General features: G+C 36.9%; 1 protein-coding gene across 1 annotated transcript in view; it reads left to right on the top strand.

Annotated features, from left to right (window-relative positions):
* PRUNE2 (prune homolog 2 with BCH domain) overlaps positions 1–26076 on the top strand; it is a 324875-nt gene that overhangs the window by 171195 nt on the left and 127604 nt on the right.

Raw genomic sequence — 26076 nt, 5'->3', positions numbered from 1 at the left:
TTCATTTTGAACTTAACAGTCATTAACGATCACAAATATTTCAGTCTAAAAAGAACAAGAAGATTGCATTTGAAACTGTAAGCTTTTGTTCCATACAGTTTGTTTACATTTGTTACATTTAACAAGATAGTAACAACATTGCTATATTTGTGTACCCTTCTGCATTTTTTTCTTCTGTATATTTTAAAAAGTTTTATGTATGCTTTTTTTTTCATCAAAAAAACCCATCTCATTTGAGCTCTAACTCCCCAAACCAGAGACCAGATGGGTAATTAACTTTAGTTGTCTTCTGGTTCAAGCTGAAGTTCAAGCTGGAGAAGCAGAGTTCCAGGAAGTAATTTGTTGTATTATAAGTTAATTAATTTTTTTTTTTAGTTCTTTCCAAGCAAGTCAGGAGGCTTCATTAGAAACATTGTGGAAAATGTTCAACTTTTGGATGCATGTGTAAATTACATTTTTTGCCACTAAAAGAAACATTCTTGACACATTTTACAATCTTTGCTAAGTAGTTAAAATAAGAAACCAAATTGCATTAAGTACGCAGCTAGAAATGTAGAAGATGTAAAAAAAGATAGAAATAAAATTATTTTTTAAATGAGGGGATTGAGCCAGATGACCATTGATGTACTTTTTAGCTCTAGATTTATGGCCTTACAACGCCATAACTGAGTCCCAGAGAAGGGGAGTGACTTACCCAAGGTGATGCAATTAGTACTCGGCAGAGGTTGGATTTCAGGATGCCCTCTGTCCCATCTCTTCTGTCGGCCTGATTTCCACACTAGTGTACTTATTGCTCCCCACACAAGATTCTCTGTCTCCTGTCTCTATGCACCAGCTGTCTGACTTGCCTGGAATGCTCTGCTCCCTCCCTTTTCACCATTTAGCTTCCTAACTTCTTTCAACACTCAGCTCAAATCCACCTTCTGCAGGAGACCTTTCCCAATTCCCCCAGCTGGTAGTGAGTGCTTCCCTCTCTCAGGTTACCTTCCGCCTACTCTGACCATAGCTTGTTTTTACCTAATCATTTTCATATTTTTCGCCCCATTTAGACTATTATCTCCTTGAAGACGGGAATTGTTTTTTATCTTTCTTTATATTCCCAGAACATAGCATAGTGCCTGGCAGTAAAAGCTTAATAAATGCTTGTAGACCATTTACTGTTTACTAGCCAGCAGAGATCAGGAAAGGGTTCCTGTAAACAGCCTCTTACAGGAATTTATTCCATAAATTAAAAAGAAAGTAATTTTTAAAAAAGGAAGAGTGGGATAAGTTGAGGATAAGGAGGGAGTACATTCAAGGCATGAGAGAAGGCTAGTGTAAAGATACAGAGATGGGAGAAAGTGTCATGTTTGAGGACCAGAGAGAAAGCCAGTTTGGCTAGATCACAAAGGGCAGAAGGAGGAATAATGTCCAATGAGGTTGGAAATAGAGGATGGGATCAAGTTGTGAAGGATTTTAAAATCCAAACAGAGTAGTTTATAGTTTATCCTAGACTTACAGGCCTTCTAGGTCCTCAAGTGTGGCCCTTTGACTGAATCCCTACTTCACAGAACAAATCCCTTTAATAAAAGGATTTGTTCTGTAAAACTTGGACTCAGTCAAAAGACTGCACCCAAGGACCTAGAGGGCCACATGTGGTCTTAAGGCTGCAGGTTCCCCACCTCTGTCCTAGAGGGTCTGGGGAACCATGGAAGTTTATCAATTAGGGGAGTGACTCAAGACTGGAAAAAGGTTATTTAGCTAAAGATGTATATACTTTGTAAATCACCTAGTTCCACTATCTATACCCTCCCACTCTCACTACCGCAAGATACTTCCAGCCATTTAGACTTTAAGTTAAATTTTGGATAGTTAAATTTTCCCCAAAAAATATTTCTACACACAAAGTGAATAACCTAAGAGATCTTTGATTTTAAAATCAAATTTCAGCATAGTTAAAAATTCTTTCCCCTAAATATTCTATATGCTTATACAGATATAGGTAAAATGTATAGCAGGACACTTTTATGAAAAATGAATTTCCAAAAAATATACTTTTATGATAAGAAAAATAGTGCATATCAAAAGATGTGAGGTCAATAAGAAAAAAGATACAACCATTCAGTAAAAGTTGTATTTCCTTCCCAGATAGGTGTTTTTGCTGATTTGTTTTGGACTGAACAACAGCTCATGTTACTTTTCAACTTTAACTTATTGGTGAGCGTTATTCATAACATTACTTTAGATTTATTGTTTTCATGGCTCCTGGTTTACATTCAGAACAAATGGATAAAAGAAAGGGGGGGGGAGGGAGAGAGAGGCAGGGACAGAGAGAAGGAGGGAGACAGAGAGAGACAGAGAGATGATGGTAATGATGATGATGAAGTGAAATTGAATGTGTTAATAAGGTTCATGGAACTAATTATTAAATCAAAGTTATGTAGGTAATAGGCAAGCATGATATAGACTTCATAGCTATTTACAAAGGTCTAAGTTTGTCACTCAACTACTTCAAAAAACTGCAGTGACTTTCTGTAGCTTAATGATTGGATTTTGTTTTTCTAGATTCTTCTCAGTCTTCCAAACACTCCATGGGCTTTCACCATTCTGTGTGAGTTTTCTCATGCTTTTCCCTATACCTAGGCTATTTTTCTTCCTCCTCTTCCTTTTATATTTCACTTTTTTTGGGGGGGGGTGAGGCAATCAGGGTTAAGTGACTTGCCAGGGTCACACAGCTGGTAAATGTCAAGTGTCTGAGGCTGAATTTGAACTTGGGTCCTCCTGACTCCAAGGCCAGAGTTCCATCCACTGCTCCACCTAGATGCCCCTTTTCTATTGCATTTCTAGCTATCTTTAAAAGCCAACTGAAATACCTTGTCTTCCATGAAGTCTTCTCTGATTTCATCTTCCTCTTCCATATAGCACTTTGTTTTGAAGTTCTATGATCCTCTTCTTTTGTATTACTGCACATTACAACCAGTAGTATGCTGATAAATGTTTAACAACAGCTTTCTAAACACATTTTTAAGTTTAATCTGCATTATTTGTATTTTCTCCATCTCCGTCTTAAATCTAAACAATTAACAAAACAAACAAAAAAAAATCAAGTCCTGATTTGTAGTGTTGCAGATTTCTAAGATTTAAATGCCTGTAATGCCTTCTTTTGTATTTTGGGAATTTAGCACAGTGCCTTGGCAGATAGTAGGTGCTTTATGTTTACTGACTGACTGACAAAAAAATTGAAATCAAATATTTGAAGACTGTTGTAATTGTTTCCACTTTTGTAAATGATCATGAGCCTCTTAACATAAGCTAAGCTCCCTGAAGCCACTTGTACGACTTGTTCCTTTATTTATCCATCGTCCTCCCATTACAGAGACCTTTGCCAATAGCCTGGCTATAAGACCAGTGTAGAAGAGTAAATGAAAAGTAGCGTCAGAATACTGCAATTGTAAACTCAGCTCTGCCATGGACTTACTTATATGACCTTAGCAAGTCACTCAACTTTTCTGGTCATTATTTCCTCATCTGAAAAATGAAAGGATTGAATTGATTCTCATGGTCCCTTCCAGCTTGAAAAGTTTTTGATGGATTTAGTTAGTCTAACTATCCCAGAAAGAGGAAATTGCAATATATGTCCCCAAAAGATGTTTTGGGCTTTCTTGAAACAAAAATTCATGTACCCAAAGCTTGAAGTTAAGTAGAAAAGGGGAGTGGCATTGAATTGAGTTAGTTTTGGAAACTTACAGTTATATGATACTCTAATATGCTCCTATTACAATGAATTGGTTATTATTTATTTTAATACTGCTTTCAGTAAAGCAAACCTATATATGCCTTCCTTCCTCTGCAGCTCTCATATATGTCTTAGAACTCTGACACATGGGATCTACCCAACTTAAGGACCTTCTTTGAACTATCTGAACATAACATGAATACCAATGGAACACATAGGCTCTCAGTCATCCATGCTTTGCTACGTGATTGGTATATCATTTTGTTTTTTTCTAGTCATACATTTCCTTGACAGTATTCTTGATATTACTTCTGTTCCATAATTCCTTGCTTGTGTGACAGTCTTCTCAAGCCCATCGTGCTTTTCTCCATTACCCTCTGGGTGATCCTCAACTTCAGTTCTTTGGAGATCATTGCATTCTATGACTCGTGGCAATGCATCACACTAGAAGAATTTAAGTCAGATCTTTGTTTTAGGGAGAAAGTATAGATCATTAAAAAAGAAAAGAAAAAAACCTTTACAGTTTCCCATAGGCAATACTGAGTGATTTGTTCAATTCTGGAAATGGCTTATTGGCTACTTGAAGTATCTGTTATACATACATGCACGTACACACACACACACACACACACATGTATTAGATGTATGTATGTATATATGTACATATATATGCATGTGTATATGTGCACACATGTGTGTATAATTCAGTAATATGCGGGCACCAGCTCATACCAGCTCATGAAAATTGATTGTTAAATTTCAAGTGAGCATTCGCATCTCAGAAATCGGCAAACACTACAAATTGGTGCTTGATTTATATGTGTGCTATATAATACATGTGTGTGTTCATGTGTGTAAAATATACAGATATAAACAAATATGTACATATGAATATATATGTACAAACACATATTACTGAAAGCTCTATGGATGGCTCATCCAACTGCTTATATTAATCTAGACATATTTCTTTGTCCATTTGATATTTCTTAACTGGATAATTAGTTCATATTCTTTTGAATGATCATTGATCTTTTGTGTCAAAAATATAAGCAGAATATTCCTATTTTCTTTCCATCATGAAAAATTAGCAACTAAACGATGTTTTGCTGGCTGTGTTTTAGGACCAGGCTTATTAGTCAATGCTTCAAATAATATTAGCTTCTATAAGAACTTTTCTAAATGTGGTCTTAAAAATTAAACAGAAATTTCCTGACATAGTTATTCGTAAGCACCTCCGAAGATACTCTTCTCAGAGAATTACAGTTTTAAAAATCCATGTCTTTTTCCATTCTTTGGACTGAGGACTTCTGGGAGCAGATGGATAACTTATTTGATTTGTCACAAATTAAGAAAAATAAACATCCTGTTTTAATGTCAAAAGAGTTGTCTTTTAAAAATTCTGATCAGCTCCTAAGCAAATTTTCAAAATTTCTGTGTATCCATTGATTAATACAAATGTTACCAATCCAACTAAGGGTTTATGTGCTTAGGCCGTAGGGAATTGGCTGCCATCTGTCCATGAGGTACGTCCAGCACTCTTGCAAAGAACAGCTGTTTATCCATTCAGACCAGTTAGCAGAGTTCATGATAGGAGGCTATTTGTGAGAAGAAAGGCAAGTGTAACATGTTCCTGTATTTCATTATGCAGATTGTTATATACACATATTGGGACTAAAGATTAACCAAGTCTAATATGGATCATAGAAAAGCACATTTAGCAAATTCATTACTTAATCCTATTTACATTTATTTTTATTGTCAACTAATTATTTTGTTTGAATTGAATATTTTTGTTTTCTCTAGTGTCATTAGTGCCAATCAATAAATAAGTTACTTGAATTGTCATATCTCTTGAATCTGTAGCAGGGATCTAGTCTCGGTCAACATATACTGAAATTTTTAATCAAGGCATAGGATATTAAAGTGAAAATGATTAAACTTAAACATAGGACTTTAAGCAGAACTCTAATTCTGAATTCATGAATTTGATAATTATTTTTCTTACATTTTAGACACAATTAGCATATATATCAAAACGCTATCATCAAGAGCCAGAGTACTCTGTATCCAATAGTTCAACATTAGATTATGACTACTCTTGGAAGGTTGATATTCTCTTGGAATTGTGCTGTTGTCAGTCACTCTCTGCTCTTATGAAAAAGAAAGTCACAGGGAACATTTTCTTTTTTCCCCCCCTAAAGTGAGATGCTCATAATGTATGCAATGCGTAAGAATAGCTGCTTTTAAAATGTTCTTTAACTCTTAGTAACATTATCAAGATTTGTTTTAGATGAGTAAAGGAACTAAGGACTGAGAATTGTGTGTATAAGCGAAAGTTTTTCTTTGCTCGTATACATAGGTTTCAAGTTGTTCCTTGCTTCCCCCACAGGTATCTCAAATAGTTATTTTTCAATTTTGATATGCATTTATGTTGATACTTATTTGTCTTGTCTCTTCCCTTAGACTGTAAGTTCCTTAGAGGAAGTGGGTCATCTCTAATCTACACAAGTCATTGTAGTTAACAACATATTTTGAATATTTACTCTTGGGGTGGGGTTTAGGAAAGGTGGGGCACAGGGCTGCAAATGAAGTCAAAGATGAGCTCCCTAGCTTTACAGAGCATCCCCAAGTGTATAGTTGATGCATGCACCTTCTGAGTGTCCAATCAGTTCTATTGACTGACTGCTAGACTGACCAGTCATGGGGCTTCCCTTTGAGAGAGTTTGAAACAATTGAAGCCCGACAGAACTAAGGTTTTACATCTCAGTTGAGACTTTCAGTTCAGTAATAGATGAGTTTCTTCAGCTGTAAAATGAGGGTCTTGGACTAGATGCTCATAAAGGTCCCTTCCAGCCCAGAAATTCTATTACAAAGCAATTCCTGCAGCATAATTTTCTGTTGATAATGGTGGTGTTTTATGGTTAATACTTAAATTGTTTTCTTTTTTAATGGGCTATATTCTCCCTGGTGACTTGGCTGGTACTTTGACTTGCAACTTCCTTATTTCTATGACCTTAAAACATTTGGTTTGTCCAGTTTTTTTTAATCTCATAAGGTTATTTGCACAAAAAATGAAAATAATAATGCTGCAGACTTAGAGCTTAGCATAGGATATGAAACAGGGGAATGTGGTCTTTTTTTTTCTTGTTTGGGTAGATAATGACTTGTATTTCATTTGAAGGAACTGACTGTTTAACAAATGAGTTGCTGAAGGCATCTCATTGAACTCTCATAGTGATGAGTGCTTACTTATTAGTGCTCTTATACAAACTTGAGCATATTAACCAGAATATTTACAGTAATCTCAAAAGGAAGTTCATAGGTCTTTTCTTTCTTAAATTCTATCAGTGGAGCACAAAGTTTGGATGACCTGTGTGAATCTAGAGGTAGAGTTTGAGTTCTCAGGAGGTAATTATTTTTGACAGCCAGAGACATCCTGGAGCTCCTAGTACCAAAGACAGGTGACTTGTATTGTCATTGTGGTATAGAAAGGAAAGAAACTCTGAATTTAGAGTCACGCGTGACCTGAGCTCAAATCCTGGCTCATCCACTTAGTGACTGAATGACTATGGACAAATCATTTAACCTCAGTTTCCTTATCTGTAAAATAGAGATGGTAATAGCTCACACTTGCATAGTGCCTTAAATTTGCAAAGTACTTTAATATATTATTACATTTGATCCTACTGCAGTGAGTGACTAGTGGCAAACATTTACTAAGTGCTAGTTGATTAATCCTCACCTACAGAATGAGCCTACTAACCTATGGTAGGTACTGTAGGTGTTATCCTCATTTAACAAATGGGGAAACAGGCTCAGAGAGTCTGAATGACCTGTCTTTGCACATGGAGCTGGTATGTGGTAGAGAGACAAAATCTGAACCTAAGTCTCTTCTGATAGAAGCACAACACTTGCACTCTCTATACTGGGTTGTTGGGAGAAAAGCACCCTGTAACCTTAAGGTGTTATACAAATTTCAGTTGTTTGTTTCCTTCGCAGACTATTTCCTGAGTCTACAGAACTAGCAGTGAAGAGAGTCTGGGTTCAAATCCTACCTCTGACATTTCTCAAGAGCTTAATTTTGGAAAGACTTTTTGTGCCAGTCTCCAAATTGACTACTGTTATGCCTTCCTTGCCTCCTTCTTGGCAGGAAACAATTCCTAGCAAGTGGCTTATAGTTGGTTGGAGGCCTCCCCCTCCTATTTCACCTCCACAAATTCAGCATCCCCATGCTCTAACCTCCACACTCCAACTACTATAAGACCAAAGAAAAATTCAAAGTAGCTTCTTCTCAATAGCCTCAGACTGTAGTCAGTGATAGCTAGGGACCATTTCCATTTATAGCTGCTTACCCTTCTGTACTCTTTCATTGGCAGTGGAGAGGCAATAGGGCGTAGGGTTAGGGTATTAAATCGTTTCAATCGTGTCCAACTTTTCATGACCCCATTTGGGATATTCTTCACAAAGATATTAGGATGGTTTGCCATTTACTTCTCCACCTCATTTTGCAGATGAGGAAACAGAGGCAAACAAGGTTAAGTGTCTTGTCCAGCATCACATAGCTAGTAAGTATCTGAGGCCAGATTTGAACTCAGGTCTTCTTGACTCTAGGCCCAGTGCTCTATTCACTGTACCATCTAGCTGCCCTAAGGTTAAGGGTACTTAATTGAAAATCAGAAAGACAGGGTTTAAAATCCTGACTTCTGACACTTACAATCTGTATGAGCGTGGGCAAATTCCTTAGCATCTCAAAGCCTCATTTCCTTACCTGCAAAATGAGGATATTAATATTTTTGGTATCCATTTCACATGGCTATGGTAAGAAACAAATGAAACGCTTGAAACTGAGGTGCTTGGCAGACCTTAAACCACTGCATAAATGTTAGAAGTCATCCTAATCCTTACCTCTCCTATCTCCCACTTCGTGATTCTCTAATGTTGGCATGAAATAAAGCTCTTTCATTGCTTCCTGTATCTAGTTTTTGGAGACATCAAGCACTTTTGGGAATGAAGGAGCATCAGGTCTCTCTTAGAGCTCTCATTCATCTTTCCCTTTTTGCCTTCTCCTCACCCCAACTAATGTTGAAAATTGTTCCATTGGTTAGTTGTCCATCTGACACCAGGGGGAAAGTTTTTTATTATCTTCTGCTATCAGCCTAGTGTTATATTTTTGTTTTGTTATATTATATTATGGATTTTTTCCCCCAAAGAAATTAAAGGCCGAATAATTTTCTACCAAATGATCATCTGGAATCTCCCCTCTTCTCCACCCTCCCCCAACTGAGATGCCTGTTTAAGAACACTGAGACCCAGAGATGGACACTGCACCTATAGTGGCAGGAGCTTTCTGGAAACTGGGCACTGGGATAGTTGAAGTATCCAATTTTCCTGAGGAGGCATCCAAATGACCAGAACTAATGATGGGGGAGAAGCAGTCACATCACTTTTGAGAGATCAGAAACTTTTTGATTCTGGACTTAACATATTTCTGGGCTCTACCCACCTTATTAAATTTCATGTCCTCTATGTCCCTTGCTTATAAGTCATCTCCAATTTATCTTGTATATATCTTGCTTGTACATAGTTGTTCACACACTTTCCCACCTTAGACTGTGACCTCCCTAAGAACAGTGACTGGGTTTGCCCCCCTTTCTTTGTATCCCCAATGCTTATTCCAGTACCTTAAACCCAGGAGGTGATTAATAAATGCTTGTTGACTTGACTCTATGAGGATGAAAATCTCAGCATCCTCCAAGGAGAGAATACCACTGGATGTAAACAATGAAAGGTGGTTTAGACAAATTGAGAGGCTTCCAATGAGCTTTCCTCACTATAATGGGCTAAGCAAACAACAACAGCAGGAGTCAATGAAAGTCAAGTAGTTTAACCCCCCCCCCCCAATTTCAATAAATACAAACAGCTTAGGTGCAGGCAGTCTGCTAGCTCCTTACTTGCAGGGATATACCCAAGTTTATAACAAAAATAGCTCTCATGGGAATGAGAAGCCCATCAAGTCTAAAGAGCTATTCCTCCTTGGAAGGTTATGCTAGGTATATAACCTGTCATTGTTCCCTGTCTCAATGACTCAAGGCTACTAACGCTCTTTAAATCATGACTACTTTGTAGCTTAGTCTGCCCTTTAGGGCCCAAGCCCTGAGGAAGACATATCAGGACCAAGACATTAGTCTTAAACTTTGTGCAACATGCCTGATCACTTTGTCCTCTGGAAAAGTCCCATCCATAAACTATAATGCTTTTTTTTTTCATTTATTCAACAAGGATTTATTAAACACCGTTGTATGCAAGGCCTAGTGTTGGGCACAGAGGATACAACAATATGTGTAAAACAGATTCGTTCTCAAGGAGTTATCAGTCTAATAAGGGAGAATGATATGTATATAATTAACTATAATTAAAGGAGAATTAAATATGCTTCAAGTGATATGAATTATTTGAGGGGGAAGGCATTGCTTTCAACTAGAAGGTGAAGGAAGTCTTCATGTAGAGGTGACCTTGAGTTAGAACTTCAAGGAAGAATGGGGCTGTAATAGGTGAATTTTGTGGCTAGGTTCAGGGAGGAGGTAAGGAGACCATTCTAAACAATGTGGATGGCTTGTCCAAAGACACAGAAACAGAAGACAGGTTAAGAATGGTGGAATAAGAGTCATCCAGTTTGTTTGGAAAGTCAAGTACTTGAAAGAATAATGATACAAAGACAGGTTGGAGATAGATTTGTACAGGGATCTGAGTGCTGGACTCAGAATTACAACTCTATTTGGTAGGTAAAGAGGAGCCACTCATTTTGAGGAAGGTATTTGAAAGAGGAGTGTCATGATCAATGCACTGAATTAGGAAGTATATACTTGGAGAATGATGGATCAGAGAGGACAAAGTTAGAAGAGAAATATGAAGGCCATTCATGAGGCTGTTACAGTAGTCTAGGCGAGAAGTGGTGAGGTGATAGCTTTCTATAATGTTAATGTTTTTCATATTTAAAAACCAGATTACAGTACACATTTCATTATCTAGGGACGAAACGTCGAAGAAGACAGCCATTTTGGGAGAGTGGAAAGAATGTTGAATTTAATCAGAGGATTTCAGTTCAAATCCTGGCTCCATTACGACCTAGGTGATCTAGGGCAATTCACTCAACCCTTTCTAGGCCTCCAGGTCCACATCTATAAAACGGAGAGATTGGACTAGATGACATATAACGTCTCTTTTAGCTCCAGATCTATGATCCTGGGATTAAGCTGTAAAGAGTAAAGTTGATTCACGTTACATTGTTGCTATAGGTGCCTAACAAAGTATGGTATTCTGCAAAAATAATTGTGCTTCTTTGTAGTCATTGTTAATTAAGTTTGTAAAAGTAGTTTGCCTCTCTTGAACAAACACTCTCTAATATTAAAGGGAGGTGGCCCAGAAGTGTGCTGAGAGTGAAGGTGAAGGCAGTCACGGATTAAAATTTGCTTTGAATGATTCCCTAAGTTGCTAATCAATATGGAGATAGTTAGGAGTTGACTGTATCTATGTGTAATAGAATGAAGGTAAGAAACCCTGTAATGTTTCTATTGTGTCCTTCCTGTGGGAGGGACATTAGAGGAAAAGGCCTTTTTCTTATACCCTGGACTTCAGTTCAAACAAGTAGCAAAAAAAGAAAATTGTGTTTAATTTAAAGCTAAATTTTGTTAAAGCCTTTCAAAATGGTAATAACCAACCAACCTATACATTTTTCCATTTATTTTTATTATTTTATTGTAGACATTTTATCTTAATAGCGTTGCTTCTTTGGTTTCTCCCACCTGTCTCCTCTTTCCCAGCTAAAAGTCTGCCCAGGATAGAATGTTGTCATCATTCAGTCATTTTCAGTCGTATCCAATTCTTGGTGACCCCATTTGGGGTTTTCTTGGCAAAGATACTGGAGTGGTTTGCCATTCCTTCTCCAGCTCATTTTACAGATGAAGAAATTGAGGCAAACAGGGGGAAGTGACTTGACCAGGGTCACACAACTAGTAAGTATCTAAGGCCAGGTTTGAACTCAGGAAGGTGTCTTCTGGACTCCAAGCCTGGTGCTCCACATCCTCCACCACCCAGTTGTCTTAGAAGAATAATATAAGCAGCAAATTCAAATTCACCAGGATAAAGGACTTGGTTTAGTATTAGAGGTTACCAGTGATATTAGTGTGTGGGATGCCATTCAAATTTTTAAAAAACACACACTTAGAGGTTTCTCAAGGAACAGAAAGTTAATTTATTTGCTATTCTCCAGAATAGGGTATCCCTCTACCAGTATACTCTGATGAGGGGAGACAGATTACCGGAGCAAAGAACAAGATTAAATAACCCCAGTGGGTAAAGCCCCCTCCCACCAACTGTCCACTGCTTGGCTCACAATCTCAACGTGAAACTCTACCATAGAAACAGAAAACCTAGAAACAATATATATATATATATATAATATAATTATATATATATATATATATATATATATATATATATATATATATATTTTACCCCTTAGTTTATTGAAATGTTGCCAAAGAAACAATTAAAAATGTGCAGTCAAGCTAGACGCTGTGCTGTTGTGTCAAGGTTACCACTGTAACCCAAATATAGCAACAGGTACAACAAAATACAGGGCGGACGGGGGGGGGGCTTCTTCAGGAGTTTCAGGCTTGGCAAACTTTGACTACTGATATAGCAATGACATAAAAGGTGGGGTACTTGGGGCTAGAATCCTGTAACTCAGGTGATTTCTAGTAAACTGAAACTCAGGCCTGTCAGGCTGCTACTCCTGCCTTGAGTCACAATGCAATTTCTTTTTATTCTTCTGAGAAGTCTTCACGGGATGCCTCATCCCACTCAGCCTTGTCCCAAACCGTAATTACACTAGTCTTCACTGGGACATCCCATTCATTAGTTTGAGATAAAGGGCCATGACGAAAGACCAGCAGATTATGAGGATTGAGACTGGAGATATTTTTTTCTAGTTTAAATTCAATTTGGGAATGGGGAAGGATGCTTTTATACATCATGGAAATGAATAACTCTAACCAAGGGGCTGGAAAACATTGACACAAATTTGTTATCAGAGTTTTAAGAGGAACACAAAAGATGGACTCACAATTGGCCCATTCCATAGTAAATATGCTATAAGAACCCATTATCATTAAAATGCTACATTGTTTGGATTCTTCTCCATGATCAGAAGAATGTGCAGGAGAGTTTGGGCTTTGCAGGTCGGGTAATTTGAATTATTAAAAAATGGACCTGGAAGCAGGAAAGGTTTGGAAATGTATTCAGGAACTTGAAATGCCTTAGGAGAGCTTCCTTCAGTTCTTGGCTACAGAAGGGGAGTGTGTCTTACAATTTTTTGTTCTAATATTGTGTTTTTAAACCTTTAATACTAAAATATTTAAAACTGGATTTTATGATTCAGAAATACCTATTGTCTTTTAAACAAGAAAAACCTTGGACTTATTTGACTAGGCCAGATTTAGACATAGCCACAACATTAGGTAAGTGATAAGGGGGAATCCAGTCATAGAACCAAGCAAATAAAATATATTCAGTATACACATGTATACACACGCATGCACATGTACACAAACACAGAACACACATATTTATATATTGAATGCATTGATATTTATTATGTGTTAAATATGAATATATTATTTGTTTTCATTGAGAGACAACTCCATACATTAATAGACTGTATAATGATTATTTCCTCCTAGTGAGAATATGATAAGCATTGGTGGAGGGAATTTCTGCACCAAGACTTCCCTAAAACAATGCAATCAATAGTTTTGGGTGGGTGGGTGGAGAATATGAAATGTTTTTTTTTTTAAAAAGGAGGCTCCCTTGGTTTCCACCTTTAGTTTCCATTACATTTCCACATTAGGGTCAGTTGAGTGCAATGGAATCAATTTTCAAATTTCTGTATTCAGAGAAATCTCATCAGTAACCATACAAATAAAGTATCAAAGAAGGATTCTATTTCATTTTGTCTTTGCATCCCCAGCACCAAATAGAGTACCTGGCCCATACCTTAGTAACTACTTTAATAAATATTTGTTTGTTGGTTTCCCTAACCTAGTAGTTTCAAAGTCTATTGATTTAGTCAAACGCATAAGTATGAATGGAGGGGTGGAAAAGAAGGAAGAAAGGGCAGAGGGAAGAACCAGAGTAAAGATGAAGCAAACAAGTTTATTTTTTTATGGGAAGTAACTATTAAATTAAATTTTTAAATTGGAAATGACTCTGAGAAGTCATTTAATTCATCTCATTTATAATGCATACAAGTTTAAAGAAGTACCAATTCTATTTTAAAGCCCTTCCAAAGAAGTAATTCACCACTGTCCCTCCATAACTAACTTATTTCAGTGTTCAACAATTTATATGGTGTGGATATTCTTCTTCTTTGTTTTACCTAAGTCTCTCCTTTTGCTACATTTTCTACTTTCTCTGGTTCTCAATAGAAACATATGGCTATAGCACAATAGACCTAGGGATATTTAGCTCTGGCTTTGGAATGATTTATTGACAGTAATGCCATGTTACTGGTGAGGAAGCCAAGGTATTTGATCTAAAAACTCAAATAATCAAGAAGAATACTATCAACAGCTCTAAATGTACCATCTGTGACAGTTCTTAAACTACATGAAACTTAAACAAGAGGGGTATGGTACAATGGAAAGAATTGTTGATTTGCAGTCAGAGGGCCTTTGAATGAATTCCAGCTAGTCTAGAAGAAGGAACCATGCAACTTTTTTTTTCTCCATACAAATTTTATTTTTTTTCCTGAACTTAAACATTTCCTAAAAAGGACATTTGCACACACACAGCAGAAGACAAAAAAAAAACTATGAACTGGTTCAGCAAAGGGGATTCTGACCCTATCACACAGCCCTTTTTAAAAACAAATGCCAGAGAGAAGGCCTCTAAACTACAGGTCCTACCTCTGGTCACTTTGCTCTGCTACTTTTTAAATGTGGACCCTTAGATAGGTCATTTAAACTTCTTTGGATCTCAGTTTTCTCCTCTCTAAAATAAGGGAGGCAGGGTTGGATTAAGTGACCTCTGAGGTCCTTATAGTTCTAAATCTATGCTTATACATAGGATTTTCAAAATTTGTCTGCCATAACCTTTCTTCCCAACTGCCCTAAGCTAATGTTTAACTTTCTAAGGCATCAATGAATCAGCAGACACTAATTTAAGTACCTGTTACGTGCCAGACTTGGTACTAACCAAAGGGGAATGCAAAAAGCAGAACAAAACAAAACAAAAAAACCTGAAAACCCTGGAACAGTTCCTGCCCTGAAGAAACTTACATTCACAGCTGTGTAGTCAACTGTGAAATCTGAAGTCTATGAGAAGAAAGGAGTTTATTTGAGATGTGAAAATAGAGCAAAACCTCACTAATTCAAACATTCTTGGGGAGGCCAATTTGAATAAATGATCATGATGTGTAAGTTGTTTTATAGTAAATACATTCTTCCTACTCAATTATAGGAAAGAATATTATGAAGTTAAAGTTTTCTAATGTCCACATTAATGAATAGATAGAAATAATTTGTAAATAGCATAACTATTGTTTGTATCATGTATTTGTCTTTAAAATAGTTCATAATTTTTTTATAAGTTAAAACTTATAATAAGATTTTTATAATGCAATCTTTTGAAATTATATATTTTTCCTGCAAGTCTTTTCTGACATATAATAGAAAGGCAATTTTAATTTTTTAAAATTAATTAATTTATTTTTAGTTTTCAACATTCACTAGCTATTAAATATTTAACCAAGCTATTTTAAAGTAAAAGAATTTAATAACTTGAACTTGCACTAAGACTTTTGGGACATCCTGTATAAGCTTATCCCTCTCACATGAATTATTAGAAAGTATATATTAGGTTCTGAATTAGTGAGATTTTTTTGCACTACTTTAGGATTACATACAAATTGTATAACGATTAATCTCTATTACTTTAATGTGAACAATGTTTCTTGGAAAGTTCCGTCTCTTCCCATTTCATTGAGTTGGTATTGCAAAACTTTCACTCATTTTTCATGAGACTCAAAGTGGAGTAGGCGATAGAACACTGTACTCGGAGTTAGAAGGAACTGGATTCAAAACCCACTTCAGATATTAGCTGTGGCTTCTATATAGATCTCCTTACGTATATAAAGTGCTTTATTAATGGGCTGTACAAATGTTAGTTGTTAATCATGCTCTCTTTGCATGTGGTACACATAGTCATTTTGCAGGAACTCATCTTAGACCCATAATAACTAATTTTTTTTTCCTGTAACATCATGATGTTTTGTATAAGACAATGAGGATTCTACACTGAAGTCCACTTTCATTGGCAAGTGTTTTTATCTTCTTGAAAGACACAGAGATGGATGATTTTCAGTGAGAAATAGGAAGCTTCCATCTTTCTAAAGAATAGAACAGAATAAAACAGTACATTCTCAAAAAGAGATGGGTGCTATGAGTTGCTCTGTGACTTTAGGCAAGGCATTTAATTGTTCTGTACCTATTTTTCATCTGTAAATTGATTATAGTAATACTTATCTCTACCAGACTTGTTAGGAAGATCAAATGAGGTAATGTGTGTGAACATATTTCCAGACTTATTTCACATTTCTTCTTCTTGCACTCTCCATTTAAGTCAAACGGATCTATTGACTGGCTACTTGCTCCGTAGACATTAAATTCTGTTTCCAGACGTACAGATTGTATACATGCCTGGCATGCACTCCTTCCCTCCTCATTCCCACCTTTTAGTATCCTTAGTTTCCTTCAAGACTCACCTCAAAGTACTGCCTCCTTCAGATATCCTTTCCTGATTCCTTCAGTTCTTAGGGTTCTCTCCTTCCTTAACTTACATATTTGTTTATTTCTTTAAATCTTGTGTTCTACCCCTCCAGTAATAATCATAGTAATAATGATTATTATTATAGCTAGCATTTACATAGCACTTTAAGGTTTGCAAAGGATAGAGACTGTTGGTTTGGTGATTTTTGTTTTGTTTCATTTTGGGGGGAGCTGTGTTTTTACTTTGCATTGTTGGTGCCCAGCAGGGCAAGTGGTATGTGGTAGCCACTTAATATATGCTTATCCTGTTAAGATGAAGCAAAAATAGAAAGGACTATAAATATGTAAAGCATTATACAATGTGTCCCAAAAGTCACAATGGGCAGAGTGTCAGACTTGGAGTCAGGAAAGTAATCTTCCTGAGTTGATCTGGCCTGAGACACTTATTAGCTATGTGATCTTGGGCAAGTCACTTTAAACCTGTTTGCCTCAATTTCATCATCTGGACAATGAGCTGGAGAAGGAATTGGCAAACTGCTCCAGTATCTTTGCCAAGAAAACCCCAAATGGGGTCATGAAGGGTCTTACACATCTGAAGATGATTGAACTACAACAACCCAACAGTCTTAGTGTAGTTTTAAGCTATTGAAACTTAATTTATTGCTCACCACCTTAGGGAGGGGAGAGGGAAGGAAGGGCTGGAGACAATTTGGAACTAAAAATTTTATTAAAAAGAACATTAAAAATTATCTTTACATGTAATTGGAAAAAATAAAATACTATTAAAATTTAATTTATTAAAATTTAAACTGTGTAAGCTATTAAAGCTTAAAACTGCCCTAAGACTTTTGGGATACCATGTATAAGACATATGATAATAAGCATATAGCTTTATCCCATTAAAGGGATCTTTCCTGGCCAAGGTACCTTGATTTCCAAAGAACAGCATCCCAAGATTATAGGTTTGTTGACTCTTGGGAGAATAAACCTAGAATTATTCCCTAATATGGAAGAAGTGCCAAGAGTCTACATATTCCTAGTGTCAGTGAAAGATCATTGATGCCCAAACATCCTTTCTGATGAATTCTGAGGCCAAAGTTGCTGCTTAGGAATAATATGTCATTTTGAGAAAATGCCAGTTCTTTGGCAGAGCTGCAGTGGTTAAATCAATAGTTAATGATGTTCGTCATGTAATTCAAGTCTCTAGTTTGTTTATGCTAGACCAACTTTATCCATACTCCAAACAAATTATCTCTTATAATTACCAGCCCGAAGATAAATCTCTAAATGTTTTTCTGATGATAGTGCTGCGGTTGGCAGGTGTTAAAAGTGCCTCCCAGGGACAAAGATTGAAGACGGGCTTGTTCCCACAAATCCTTCAGGCGAGGGTGTTTAGCTCTCGATCCTGTCATGTGCAGAGGAGCTTTGTATGGTGCCCTGCTAATGAAATCTAATAGGCAAAGGTCGTCTATCTTTACAAAGAAAAATGCAAAGCTGGGGAGCGATAGATGGGCTTCACGGGGCTCCCTGGACGAGGTATGGTGATAACATCCATGTTTAAATAGTGTTCCAGTCTGTTTGGCTGCTCTCTGTTCTTTATGTCTTAAGTACCTCCTTCTAATGGTCTTCCTTACCTGGCAGTATGATTTAAATAAATATAAAAATAAGTACGTGTGCATATTTCTGTGGAGCTTAAAAGATTATTACACGTGGTCATCTAATGGGGCTGCTAAGTAGTATTCACCGCATGTAGCCCTGTCTACCAGAAAGAATTTACCTCTTTAATAAGAAACCATTCTCTTTCCAGACTCCTAATTTTCTTATACTGTTAGTGGCATCTCTGAGCCCCACCTCTCTGAAACCCTTCTAATCAATGGGTAATATGTAAGAATACTTTACAGTGGATGTAAGGAGTTAAGGTGTCACCCAGAATTAACCTATTCAGAAACAGATTGAAACCCACTTTTTGCAACCCACAATCATCTCATACAGCTACTAATGAGAAGTATTTATAAAACAAAGCTCTCTAACTTTCCCTGCAAGCTGCAAAGAGTTAAATAAACCAGAGAGGGTTGAATCACTGCTGGTTTGAGGAGAAGTTACCAGTTCATTTGCTGGAGTTGTACTGCTGAGCTCTGAGACAGTTCAATAAATCAATGCAAGCTTGATGGATTCTTCAACTCATTGAAATGAGTGCGTGCAAGAGGAAAGAAATCTCTTAGTATTCCCTCTTTGACAAAAGGGTATGCAAAGAGCCTGAATGGATGAATGGTTGATTAATTTTGCCAGAAATTTTCTTGACAGCAGGAAATGTGTTTTTGTATTACTGTGTTTGCATGGGATTCATTTTGCAGAATATGAATTGTTGCATATCAATTCGTACCTGAGGCTATGCTGCTAAAGAAGATGGCTTCTGGTCAGATATTTAAGCATGGTATTAGTATATTTCTGAGGACTCTGGTGCACCACACCCTCTGAGTTGCCTGCAGTACTTTCTCCAGTCAGCTTTTACTAGTCTGAAGTCAGGCACTGTTGATGTCTCAATATTGATCTTGGTGTGAGTAATCATCTGTGCACCTCTCAAGAGCGTCTAGTGTTTGAGACAACTGAAGAAACTCCAAGGTATCCTCGGCTAATCAAACTGGAAACTCACCTAGATTCTCATACCTTTTAAATGAAGGAAGACATTTTTAATGGGGAGTTGTCTTACTATGGTTTCTGCTTATAGATAACCTGTAAATAAGCACATTCTTGGTCATATTTTTCTTCCTTTTGCTTAAAGGTTTCTCTTCAAGGGATTGCATCTTGATCAGCACATGGAAATGTTATTTTTAATGACCCATTTCAGTAGAGCTCTGTGAGAAAGGGTATGAGATGGGAAGACATTGAGGTAGTTACTTCTACTCTCTTGCCTACCATCACACACCCTCCCTTTCAGCTCCCGTTCATAGAATTTTGGAGCTAAAAGACATTTTACAGATCGTCTAGTCCAATATTGCCATCATAGTCCATCCAGGAGTTGAAGAATGAGCCTTGTGATGGTAATGATGTCAGCAGTTGGTGAAAATCAGATTGACACCTCTCAGGCGATAGCTACTGCCTCTGATAACTCATTTTTAACCCAAACAAATCAGAAAAATCCAAGAATAGAGCTATGACAAAAGCAATTTATATTTATTTTTCCCCACAGCAAAATTATTTATTAACTCCCATCCCCAAATATGGTGCTTGATCTTTTTTTTTTTCCTGGAGACTAACTCATCCAAGGTCACACTTGAATCCAGGTCCTCTGACTTCAAATCTAACATTCTTTCCACTGCACCACAACACATCTCTCCTTATTATAGAAACACTTAAGAAGCTACAGCTACAAATTGACACAATAGAAACACCAAACCAGGCAGTAGTCTGAGGTGACTAAAACTTTCCAAGTTTGGGTCCACCTAAGATATAGTGACCCCTTTACAAGACTTAAGAGCATCTGATCTCCTGATTTACATGCTGTAGATCACATTCATTGCGTACATTAGTGAAACTTGAACCAACACCACCTCCTCCTCCTTGATACTCAGAAGCCATGTGATATTAGAATTTTCTATTTATCATATTTAAATTCTTCAATGGCTCTATCATTTCATTAATGTTTGTATTCCCTTTATCGGTGTAGATTGCAAACCATTCCGTGCTTGCTTATCCTGTTTAAGTATTGTTCATTTTCTCTCATAAATTCTCCAAAAGGTATCTAGCCAATATGTTGAGGGATTTTCCTTAGGTCTTTTGTTTTTTCATTTAATAGATAACAGTAAAGCACTTGGGCTGTTCATCTGTTATGCGTATCTTTGCTACATGATTAGCCTTTCCTAAGTATATGTTTCCTGAATGATAACCTGGTTCATTGTCCATCTGCGGTATCTGTCCCAGATATATGTATTGATGAAGCAGCCAATCTTACTACATGCTATTAGCTATACAATACAGTAGACATTTTTCATCCATTTAATTTTCCCTGTATGAATTGCTAGACTGGCCTCCTTTGAGTAATCAGGGATTTCATTGAGGAGGCCCTACGATGTATGAAGACTTGATGTTTTCTCCTGGTTCTCTTCCTACCTGACCACTCCTTCTCTGTATCTTTTGCTAGGTTCTCTTCGATATCATGCCCTCTAAACTTAGATGTCCCTCAGGGTTCTCTCCTGGGCTCTTTTTTCTTCTCCTGCTATACTACTTTACTTGATGACCTCATCAGCTTTTGTTGATTTAATTACCATTTCGATGCTGATGATTCTTTTTTTAAAAATTAATTTATTTTTAGTTTTCAACATTCACTTCCATAAGCTTCTGAGTTTTAAATTTTCTTCCCCCCCCCACTCCCTCCCCAAGACAGCATGCAATCTGACATAGGCTCTACATATACATTCCTATTAAACACATTTTCACTTTAGTCATGTTGTAAAAAAGAATTAGAACCAGTAGGAGGAACCACAAGAAAGAAGAAACAAAACAAAACAGAAGAAAAAATATGCTGATGATTCTTAAGTCAACCTATCCCGCCTCAAACTTTCTGACCTCCAAACTTACATCTCCAGCTGCCTTTCAGACATCTTAAATTGGGTTCCACTATTCATCTTAAACTCAATACATCCAAAATGGAACTCATTATCTTTTCCTAAAACTTTCCCTGACTCCTACCTTCTCTATTACTTTACAGGGCAACACCATCCCCATTCTCTTAGGCCTGCAACTGGATTCTTCTTCTGCCCATGTCTTTCGTCCACCATACTGAAGCTATTGCCAGACCTAGTGATTTCATCCTTGCGACATCTCTCATATATGCCCCCATTTTCCTCTAACGCTGCTGCTATTCTAGTGCGGGCCCACATCATCTCTTGCTTGGATTATTGCAATAGCCTGCTAGCAGGTCAGCCTAATTCAGGTGTCTCCTCACTCTGGTCCATCCTTCATTCTGCCACTGAAGTGGTTTTCCTAAAGCATGGGTTCCATCTTGTCATCTTCTTACTTGATAAAGTTTAGTGACTTCTTATTACCTCTAACATCATATGTAAAATACTCTGTTTGGCATCCGAAGCCCTTCATAACCTAGCCTCACTCTTACCTTTCTGGTCTCTTTATACTTTACAATCCTCCATATACTCTTCTATCCAGTGACACTGGCCTCTTTGCTGTTTCACAAACAAGATGCTCCATATCTCTGCTCCAGGCATTCTCTCTGGCTGTTCCCCATGCCTAGAATACCCTTCAACCTTCAATACTCACTTCAACCATGGAAGTCCTTGGCTTCCTTTAAGTCCCAACTAAAATCCTATATTTTACAGGAAATTTCCTCACTCCCTTTTAATTCCAGTACCTTTCTTCTATTAATTATCCCCTAAATATCTTATCTGGCTTTGTATATATTTGTTTGCATATTAACTTCCCCATTAGTATATAAGCTCAATGTGGGCAGAGATTGTCTTTTACCTCTTTATATATCCCTAGTGCTTAACAGTGCCTGGCAGGTAATAGATGCTTAATAAATATTTATTGATTGATGCAATTGGTATTATGTCATCCATTTATTATTAGAAAACCATTCATTGATTTAACAACAATTTATAAATGTACCTCTATGTATTCCCGATTATGTTAGGTTATTATTAGGAAAAAATGAGATAAATGGAAGGCATGCTCCCCTTACTGTCTAGTAAGATTAACATATACAAATTTATTAGAGAAAATTTTGAGACAATTCAGAGACAGGAAAATGAAGCAAATAAATAACAATATTTTTCAACAGAAATCCATTATAGACTATCTATTGTTATATTTGCCATCTTGTCATCAGCATATTGGAATTCCAGATTGCTTTCCAGGCTGAATGCCAGAAAAACTGAGAATAAAGGAAAAAATCTGAAACAGAAAAATGACTTTTTAAACCATGAGACTCAACCCAGCAGTTAGCTGAACCCTGGATGTCTGTTTTCTCTCCTCTTCCCTCTGTCTCAGTAGGAGCTTTGACATGAGAACTGCTAGAAGTCTTGAACAGCAAAGATAGATGCTACCTAACCCTCATTGGCTATAACACTTTAAGGTCTGGGCTAAATAGGTGCCCCCTCCCTCACCCATCTTTTACTTAGACATTATATACTCTTGATGTAAGTAGGCTGGATCATAGCAAGAATTGTGCTACTTTTCTTTATCAACTACAATAAAACTATTACTATGGTTAACAAAAATCAAACCCTTTGTCAAGCCAAACGTGGGAAATCCTTGAGATTTCTGAATATGTGGCAATGGGGCCATTGCAGCTAATCTCGGTTGTCTCTCCTTTGTACTTCACATAACTACACTGTCCTCCAATAAGGCCAGGTCTATGACTTTGGTACCATGATGACATCGCTACTTTGCTTCCCTTTGAATCTGTTTGACTTTGGCCATCAAACTAACTTTGCTGAGCATGTGGAAATAGTATATTCCCAGCACTTTCACCCTCTTTAAGAGTATAGAGAACTGGATAATTTTACCATTTTAAAAAATTTCCCCACTCCAACATTGACTCAAACTTTCTATATTTTGTGGCAAGGTTATATATATACATATAGTAAATATAATCCATAACTAAGAATCTTTTTTGGAAGGGGAGGGTTGATAGCTTTTAGCTTATTTTTGAAGATTTCTCAAGAAAGCAGAATTATAGAATTTTTCAGTTGAGAGGGACTTTAGAAGTCATTTTCTCTGTGGAGTGGAATCAAAGTTAGAAAGGACCTTAGAAATCATCTTGTCCAAACTAAAAAGAAATTCCCTCTAAATATTTCTGGCTAGTGGTTGCCCAACCCTGCCTTGAAGATTTTGAATGATGAGAAATCCTTTATTTTTTGAGATAGTCCTTACATTTTTGGAGGGTTTTTGATGTTAGGAAGGTTTTCCTTCAAGTCAAAATATATTTCTTTGTAACATCCACCATTTTTCCTAGTACCATCTCCTGGAACTAATCAGAACAAATATAATCCGTCTTCTAGATGTCAGCTTTTCAAATGCTTGAATACAGCTATCATGATCTCCATAGGTCTTCTTTTCTGCATATTAGACACCCCCAGTCACTTCAACTGATGTTTGTGTATCCTGATTTCCAAATTTCGCCCATCCCAGACATCCTTCTCTACCACCAAATGTGGCACGTAGAACCAAACACTGTATTCTAAATATGGTCAGACCAGCCTGAGCACAGCAGAGCCATTACTTCTCTTTTTCTTGATATCATGCTTTTATCAATTAAGTTAATACTATGTAGCTAGGAGGCGCAGTGGATTAAGTGCCAGACCTGGAGTCAGGAAGACTTCTCATTTTCCTGAGTTCAACTCTGGCTTCAGAAACTTACTAGGTGTGTAACCCTGGGCAAGTCACCAATCCTGTTTGCCTCAGCTTCCTCATTTGTAAAAGGAGCTGGAGAAGGAAATGGCAAACCAGTATTTTAGCCAAGAAAACTTCAAATTGGGGTCACAAAGAGTTGGATAAGATTGAAAAATGACTGAACAACAACAAATATTGTGTTAAGAAGGGTCATGGTATCATGACAAGAATGTCAGTCTTAAAATCAGGAAGACCTGGGTTCAAGTCCTGTCTCTGACACATACTAGCTATATGGCCATGAATAAGCCATTTAACCCTTAAGGGGGAAGGGAACAAACATTTATATGACACTTACTATGCTAAGCACTTTACAACTTTCATTTTGTCCTCATAACAACCCTGTAATGTAGGTGCTGTTATTAGCCACATTTTACAGTTGAGGAAACCAAGGCAGGCAGGTATTATGATCTGTGCAGGGTCACATATCTGTAACAGTTCTGAGGTCAGATTTGAACTCAGGTGTTTCAGACTCAGGACCACTCTTCTAGCCACTATGCCACCAGCTCTCTAAGACTGTTAAAATTAGTTGCCAGTTTACACTGATGGAGAGGTTTCATAACACAGATTTCCTACACCAATAAAATCATAGGTCTGTACCAAACCTACCCACTGGTAGGATCCAACCCTACTCATTTTACTTAAAAGGGAATAGGTCCAGATAGTTAAATGATTTGCCAAAGTCCATGTAACCTTTTAGAGCAGAGTGAGAAACAGAGTTTAAGATCTCTTGAATTCTAGTCTCCTATGCCATGATCCCTCTTGTAATTGTTTAACCTTCCTTCACTGAACCATTTTTGGGTTTAAAGCACTTCTGGCCATGAAGTTCTATTGTGTATGTCTAATCTGATTACTTTCTTTTATAATTAAGAGAAATACTATGTATTTCAGGAGAAATATAACTGCTGCTTTAAAGACATGGCAGAGAAAGAATCATAGCATTCTATAAGCTTTCTCCATGAGAGGGAAAAATTCTACATGTTGCAAGGTCAGAGTCATTCTTTAACCCAGTCATGAGAGGAGATTTCAATTTTAGTCTGACTCTTAAATATCTTAGGGAGTTAGATCTGAATTTTTAAAAATCAGAATCATTTTTGGAGGTACAGAAGAATAGACTTGAAAATATGAATTTTAATACTTGATTTTTGCCAAATAACTTTAACAGTGCCTTGAAAGAATGGATGGTGGTAAATATAAAAATAAAAATTATCAAAATATACGAGCCGTGTCTACTTAGGCATAAATGAAATGCTGCATATGAATACAGATTTAACCCACAAATAGTATTACTAATCACTCACCTAATTCTATTCTTCGTAAAACATCTGATCCTGACAAGTCCCATTGCACATTGAGGAGGTGTCAAGAAAAATACTAAGGGCTGTACTATTCTCATAGAACAGGCAAACTTCTGTTCCTGAATTCCAAACCTCAAAGTGTTCATTCTCACTCTGACTCATTCTAGACCTGTGCCTCATCAGTATATATCTGAGATTTACCAATCATCCAGAATTGATGTAAAATTACCGTCTATAAATAAACTATATTATTGGCAATTCTTTGTTTTGTGCCTAGGAGAGGCAACCTTTCAAGCAAATTAGATAGAAGGAAGTTGATCAGATTTTATGAAGTCTGCCAAAAGCTCTAACAGCTTAAAACTGCACTAAAACTTTTGGGATAACATTATAAAGCAATTATCACTTTTTTTACACATTGTAAGAAGTAGAGTAAAAAGATACTTCCACAGACTTATGACTTCCAGGAGAGGGTTTGTAACTGTGATTTTCATTAATGTATGCAGCTAGGTCATGGAGGCTTGCTCCACTACTGCATATTAATCCACAAGCATTTATTAAGAGCCTGCTGTATGCTAGACATTGTGCTGTGTGATGATATCAATTCAAAGGAAAGAAGGAAGGAAGAAAGGGAGGAAGGAAAAGAAAGAAAGAAAGAAAGAAAGAAAGAAAGAAAGAAGAGAAAGAAAGAAAGAAAGAAAGAAAGAAAGAAAAGGAAAGAAGGGAGAGAAAGAAGGAAATGAAGGGAGAGAAAGGAAGAAAAGAAAGGAAAGAAGAAGAGAAAAAAGGAGAAAGAAAAAGAAGGAAAGAAGGAAGAGATAGAAAGAAGAAAAGA

Source organism: Phascolarctos cinereus, unplaced genomic scaffold (assembly GCF_003287225.1).
Source record: "Phascolarctos cinereus isolate Bilbo 61053 unplaced genomic scaffold, phaCin_HiC Scaffold_4;HRSCAF=312, whole genome shotgun sequence".
NCBI classification, from domain to species: Eukaryota; Metazoa; Chordata; class Mammalia; order Diprotodontia; family Phascolarctidae; genus Phascolarctos; species Phascolarctos cinereus.
This window is presented reverse-complemented; position numbering and strand designations above follow the sequence as displayed.